The sequence below is a fragment of the Macrobrachium nipponense genome, chromosome 1 (assembly GCF_015104395.2).
Source record: "Macrobrachium nipponense isolate FS-2020 chromosome 1, ASM1510439v2, whole genome shotgun sequence".
In the NCBI taxonomy this organism is placed as follows: Eukaryota; Metazoa; Arthropoda; class Malacostraca; order Decapoda; family Palaemonidae; genus Macrobrachium; species Macrobrachium nipponense.
Window position 1 is genome coordinate 85,486,914 of NC_087200.1, and position 7,500 is coordinate 85,494,413.

The 7,500-nt window shown below is 41.0% G+C and overlaps 1 protein-coding gene across 4 annotated transcripts in view; it reads right to left on the minus strand.

The window, feature by feature from the left end:
- Positions 1-7,500, minus strand: part of LOC135219427 (choline/ethanolaminephosphotransferase 1-like) — a 433,147-nt gene that overhangs the window by 54,439 nt on the left and 371,208 nt on the right. The gene's annotated exons all lie outside the window — the stretch shown is intronic.

Consider the following 7,500-nt stretch of genomic DNA (forward strand, 5'->3'; position numbering starts at 1 on the left):
CCAAGCACATTGGGCATACATAAAAAATAATTCCTCCTCCAATATTGCCTGACGTCGGAAGCAGGTGTCATACCAAAATAAATGTGGAGCCCCAAAAAAATGTGCCATGTCAATGAGGTTGCAACCCGCCAGTAATACGACAAGGTCGTCCTTAGTTCATACCGGCAGTATGAATACAGTGTCACGCAGCGTGGAGAAGACCCCAGAATACACTTTAAAGTCCATGACGTATCCAGTGTTGGCCTCGGTAATAAGAAAAAATTTCACACCATATTTCTTCGGCTTCTTGGGTTATACCACTTTTATACTAAGATGTCCTTTGTAAGGCATCATCCCCTCATCCAAAGACAGGTTCTTTCCAGGAATCACGAGATTTCTACACCGATCACGAATATAATCCAACACTGGGCGCACTAAAATGAGGATGATCTGTTATTCCGGGGTATGGCCCTTCGGTTTGAAGGCGTTGAATACCTGTCCAACGCCAGGAAATTATCACGGGACATACGCCAAGCACATTGGGCATACATAAAAATAATTCCTCCTCCAATATTGCCAGACGTCGGAAGCAGGTGTCATACCAAAATAAATGTGGAGCCCCAAAAAATGTGCCATGTCAATGAGGTTGCAACCCCCCCAGTAATACGACAAGGTCGTCCTTAGTTCATACCGGCAGTATGAATACAGTGTCACGCAGCGTGGAGAAGACCCCAGAATACACTTTAAAGTCCATGACGTATCCAGTGTTGGCCTCGGTAATAAGAAAAAATTTCACACCATATTTCTTCGGCTTCTTGGGGTTATACACTTTTATACTAAGATGTCCTTTGTAAGGCATCATCCCCTCATCCAAAGACAGGTTCTTTCCAGGAATCACGAGATTTCTACACCGATCACGAATATAATCCAACACTGGGCGCACTAAAATGAGGTGATCACTGTTATTCCGGGGTATGGCCCTTCGGTTGAAGGCGTTGAAATACCTGTCCAACGCCAGGAAATTATCACGGGACATAACGCCAAGCACATTGGGCATACATAAAAAATAATTCCTCCTCCAATATTGCCTGACGTCGGAAGCAGGTGTCATACCAAAATAAATGTGGAGCCCCAAAAAATGTGCCATGTCAATGAGGTTGCAACCCCGCCAGTAATACGACAAGGTCGTCCTTAGTTCATACCGGCAGTATGAATACAGTGTCACGCAGCGTGGAGAAGACCCCAGAATACACTTTAAAGTCCATGACGTATCCAGTGTTGGCCTCGGTAATAAGAAAAAATTTCACACCATATTTCTTCGGCTTCTTAGGGTTATAACACTTTTATACTAAGATGTCCCCCTTTGTGAAGGCATCATCTCCTCATCCAAAGACAGGTTCTTTCCAGGAATCACGAGATTTCTACACCGATCACGAATATAATCCAACACTGGGCGCACTAAAATGAGGTGATCACTGTTATTCCGGGGTATGGCCCTTCGGTTGAAGGCGTTGAAATACCTGTCCAACGCCAGGAAATTATCACGGGACATAACGCCAAGCACATTGGGCATACATAAAAAATAATTCCTCCTCCAATATTGCCAGACGTCGGAAGCAGGTGTCATACCAAAATAAATGTGGAGCCCCAAAAAATGTGCCATGTCAATGAGGTTGCAACCCCCCCAGTAATACGACAAGGTCGTCCTTAGTTCATACCGGCAGTATGAATACAGTGTCACGCAGCGTGGAGAAGACCCCAGAATACACTTTAAAGTCCATGACGTATCCAGTGTTGGCCTCGGTAATAAGAAAAAATTTCACACCATATTTCTTCGGCTTCTTGGGGTTATACACTTTTATACTAAGATGTCCTTTGTAAGGCATCATCCCCTCATCCAAAGACAGGTTCTTTCCAGGAATCACGAGATTTCTACACCGATCACGAATATAATCCAACACTGGGCGCACTAAAATGAGGTGATCACTGTTATTCCGGGGTATGGCCCTTCGGTTGAAGGCGTTGAAATACCTGTCCAACGCCAGGAAATTATCACGGGACATAACGCCAAGCACATTGGGCATACATAAAAAATAATTCCTCCTCCAATATTGCCTGACGTCGGAAGCAGGTGTCATACCAAAATAAATGTGGAGCCCCAAAAAATGTGCCATGTCAATGAGGTTGCAACCCCGCCAGTAATACGACAAGGTCGTCCTTAGTTCATACCGGCAGTACCGAGCATAGTCCACCGTCTCGTGTACCAGGTATTCCAGCATTACCCGCGTAAGGAAAAGCTGGATGAACCCCAAAACAGTCAGGGGTACTGGTACAGTGAGCCCAGGGGTTGCCGTGAAGGGGTGCATGTTAGGAGGGGTGGGGTCCTCCGTCCACCCCTCGTCACTCTCCGACGACCGACCTTCACCTTGGCTGGCGCGACGAGCCGACCTTCTACGCGCGCACGGGTGCGGGCACGATATTGCACTCTACCCTTCCCCGTTGGCCCATCACCCTCACTTAGGCCTTCACTTTCTGTATCGTCCTCCGCGATAAAACTAGACCCCATATCCCCATCCTCCCCCTCCTCAGATTCCCCCTCGTAAGCACTGAAGCCACTGAATTCGAGCTCACTTTCGGGATGTGAGCCTCGAACGGACATTGGGGGCATATATTCGTCCTCACTTTCATCGGGACTGATATCCTCATCACTCGATGACCATCCGCCATCAAAATGAGGACTTGCGACATGTTCCCGATCAAGCTCCCAAAAATATTCATCTATGTCCCTTGGTTGGAGGCCTCCCAAATGCCTACGAATGCCCCTAAGGACGCCCACATGCTTCCTAGGGGTAACCAAAGGCATACGCTGTGTTCCTGAAACACTTTCATCCACACGTGGCCGCACAGAACGGCCTTGAGGCACGGGGTCATGCTGGGTGCTTGGCCCCTCGCCAGCATCCAGGTCCAAAACTCTCCTTACACGATCCCTTCCGACGGGTAAAACGCGCCTTTCGCGGTTCACACGTCGTTGAGACATCTCTATGAATGTCCTGTAGCAACACAAATGCTCAAAGTCTCGCACAAGTCCAGAAAAACACGCTTCCGACGAAAGATCGCTCTCGGACGATGCGCCGCTGATGCTGGCTGGAGCGAGAAGAAGGGATTTCGCACATGCGCACTTGGGTCACGCTTCAAAACAAAACAAGGCCTTGATCCGTGAACTCCCAGCATCCCCCAAGGCGCGTGATTCAAAAGTTTTAGGCTGGTAGGCCTGTTAAGTATTTTTCCGCGAATTTAAAAAAAAACTCTTGTAAGTCGACGTAAAATACGTCCAGTTGGCACACGAGAGACAAAAAATGTCGACGTAAAATAGGTCCAGTCGGCGTAAGAGGGTTAATATGAATGCATGACAGTTACAGTAACTAACAGGCAATCTGGCGTTTTTCAATTCAGTTGTTTATGTCAGTGCTTACTGTTGTTTATCCCAGTGTTTTACATGACAAAGTAAGTGGTTTTTTTATTAAAAGAAATAGTAGTTAACTTTTAGATATGCTAAAAGGCTCACAAACCTGATTGAATGTGTGACGATTTGTAGTTATTCAACTGAACATTTGTTTTTAGGCCTATTAATTAGTAAAACACTAACTCAGATGTAATGTGCATTATCAAAGGAACTGACTGAAGATGTGACAGGCATCATAAACCTAGTCTGGCACATTCTACTGAAAATGAAACTTGTCCCATAGCCATGATGTGCTGTATGCACAAAAATAGCACAAAAACACAAAAAAAACACATCAAAAAGGTTGGAATGGATTGAGAGGGATTCTGCACAGATTGAGAGCTACTCTGCAATCAACACTGAGCTCTCTGTTCATTCAAGTACGTACCAAGAAAATTTTTCCTCATTAAAATGCATCAAGTGCCAAAGTCAACAAGTTCCAAAGCCAACAAGTACCAAAGTATCACTGTACAGGTACTCCTCATTTAATGACAACTCGGAGTTACGACAGCAACATGAAGAGAGGGAGAGAGAGAGAGAGAAAAAAAAAATGAAAAATACATTGCCAATGGTGGCCAAGAGAAAGGGTATTCAGTGCCAATAATCTAGCCTAGCCTAAGTTTTGAAAGCCTTGAAATCTATGGCTAAACCAATATATAAGGGTTTAATATGCTTTGTAAAGGAAAACTATACATTTGAACCTCTTAAAGCTGGCATTCTATGGGCCGGGAATGCCCGTGATTCAGGTTGATTCAGCCGCCATTAATTCATTGTGCGGAGAAACAGATGGCGCCATGTATTGTTTACAACTTTAAGACAGCAAAAATTATGCCATGTCTCCTTTGATCTGTGAGAATAATTCTTAGTAATAAAAGGAAAATTTGTGAATTAGTAATGAAAAGAAAATGTGTGAAGTCAAATATCTTTTTATATTAACTTGAAAATAAATATTTTTTTTGTAAATATTCCACTTGAGAAGTCTCTACCAAGTCAATCCTTTTAATCAATACAATAAGACATTTGGTATGCACGAATTCCTTACTCTTAGTACGCTTGAAAGACTTGTATGTGACAGTGTTTGATAATTTCTTTTATACAACTGTGTATTTATATACATATTCAATATGTCACCCATGAGATCAGATGATACTAGAGGTAAAAGTGCAAGCATAAATCTTTACCAATGCTAGATAGAGAATGTTTATCACATTAGTGAACAGTTTAGTGTTCACTTTCCTCAATAGATGTCATTGTGCTTTGTTTACATCTTGACAGTGACACTCAAATGCCCTGTGATCTCCAAAATTCATTAATTATTTATTTCATCTCACTACCTTCTACAATCAAAATAAATGGTGAAGAAACTAATAGCGATAATTATGAAATACCAAATTTAGAATATGAAAGTCACTGCTAAATAATGTGCAGATTCTGAGGAAAAGTTTAGTACTGTATTAACCTAGTATTGTATTGACTTACTAGTAGGCTAACTCAGGAATGTAGGCTAAATGTGTTAAAGTACATTATTTTAAAGAAAATTGTACACTAAGAAGTTATAAAATGACGTTAAAACTAGTTCTGTGTATGACACAGTGGTCCCCCCGTATTCGAGGGGGATGCGTACCAGACCCCCCCCGTGAATAGTTAAAACCTGCGAATGTTTGGAACCCCTGTAAAAATGCTAAAAACAGCCTATTTTATTAGTTAAAACTCAAGAAAAACCACTAAAAATCTTCATACTTGGTTTTTTTAATAGTTTTATCACAAAAAGTGCATTTTATGATGAAATTGATAAAAAAAATCCAGGAATTTGTGGATATTTCTCATAGAAAAATACCGCGAATGTGCGAATTTTCCGCGAATATTGCGGGGAAACGTTCCCGAGAGAAATCCGCGAATGTGTGCGTGGTTACTGGAATGGAACCCCGTCGTTAAACGAGGAGTACCTGTATATAAAAAAATTCACTTATGTGCTTATGGCACCGATAACCGGTTATCAGTGCCGTAAGCACCATTATGGAACCATAAATCACCAAGTTTCAGTTAATGGCGGCTTTCGCATATCGGCACACCCCTGAAAATGGAACCCCCGCTGATAACTGGGGACTGCCTGTAAATGGACTCAGGATAAGAGGGCAATTTCTCTTATCCTCAGTGAATGCTAAAACCCAATTCACCTATGTCAAAACCCACAAGAAGAAGTAGTAGTTATGTGCATAAGCATCATGTAACCCAAAAGTGGGAAAGAATACAAATGCAGACCAAACAAGGTCTATTTTGGAATTGAAAATGGAGACAACTAAATGGTCAGTTTGGAATACAATAAATCAGATCAAAGCATAATAGGGGCTCCAATACTCATCCCTGATGATACTAATAATCCTTGGTGAGACTTCTCAATGCGCATTTTCTCTCCCTATACTAAAAATCTAATTAATGGGGGGAAAAATATGATCGAAGCTGTACATGTAGAATTTAGACACAGCATTCCCTAATACCGAATAGTGCCTAGTACCATCATCAGCAGACATTGAGAGACCACTAACAGCAATGGTTTTCTTACCTGTCTATAATATTAAAAGCTTTAAAAAAAATTGGATCTCTACTTCCATTTTTTGAATAAGCCAAGTTGCTCACCAGATAGCCCCAGCCTTCTGTCCCTTCACTTTCAAAATTACAGATCCAGTATAGACACACTTTCAGAATTTTGTAGCGACTAAAAGACCAGAGACAATGGTAGAATTAAAACCATTTGCCACAATCATCCCAGTTTCGGAAAATTCCACCAAGCAATGGGCAACGCTACAATTTCCTTTCGAAGGGGAAAAGCTCCCTTTACACATAGTTACGCAGCAATTTAGGGCCCCTATGATAAGAATCTCAGAAGCGACAGCCTCAGCAGAATTTCATACTAGGATCTACCTCTTTAACCCTTTAACGCCGATTGGACGTATGAAACGTCAGCATAAATTGTATGTCGGGTGCCGATTGGAAGTATGGTACGTTGATAAAAAAAGTTTTTTTAAAAATTCGCGGAAAAATACTTATAGGCCTACCAGGCGAAAACTTTTGAATCACGCACCTTGGGGGATGCTGGGAGCTCACGGATCAAGGTGCTGTTTTGTTTACAATCGTTAACCAGGCGCGCAAGCGCGAATTTCTTTCTTATTACACTAAAAAGTATCAGAGACACAGCTCAGAAATTATTTTGTCACGTTGACATAATTTTTGCACCATTTTAAATTAGCTGTTACATGGAGTATTATATATGAAAATGTGCACAATTTCATGTAGAATACAAGAAAAAATACTCATGATTGTAGCTTTTATCAGTTTTGAAATATTTTCATATAAATAACGATAATTGCCAAAATTTCAACCTTCGGTCAACTTTGACTCTACCGAAATGGTCGAAAAACGCAATTTTAAGCTAAAACTCTTATATTCTAGTTACAGTATATTCAATCATTTACCTTCATTTGGCAACAAATTGGAAGTCTCTAGCACAATATTTCGATTTATGGTGAATTTATGAAAAAACCTTTTTCCTTACGTCCGTGCGGTAACTCTTCCGAAAAAATCATAAATTTTTTCTTGCGATTGTCGTAATGTTTGCACCATTTTAAATTAGCCGTTACATAAAGTTTTATATATGGAAATGTGCGCAATTTCATGCACAATACAACTAAAAACAACCCATGGTTGTAGCCTTTATGAGTTTTGAAATATTTTCATATAAATAACGATAAGTGCCATACTTTCAACCTTTGGTCAACTTTGACTCTACCGAAATGGTCGAAAAACGCAATTGTAAGCTAAAACTCTTATATTCTAGTAATATTCAATCATTTAACTTTATTTTGCAACAAATTGGAAGTCTCTAGCACAATATTTTGATTTATGGTGAATTTATGAAAAAAAAAAAAATTTTCCTTACGTCCGCGCAGGAACTCTTCCGAAAAAAATCAGAAATTTTTTTGTCTGATTGTCGCAATGTTAGCACCAATTTAAGTTAGCCG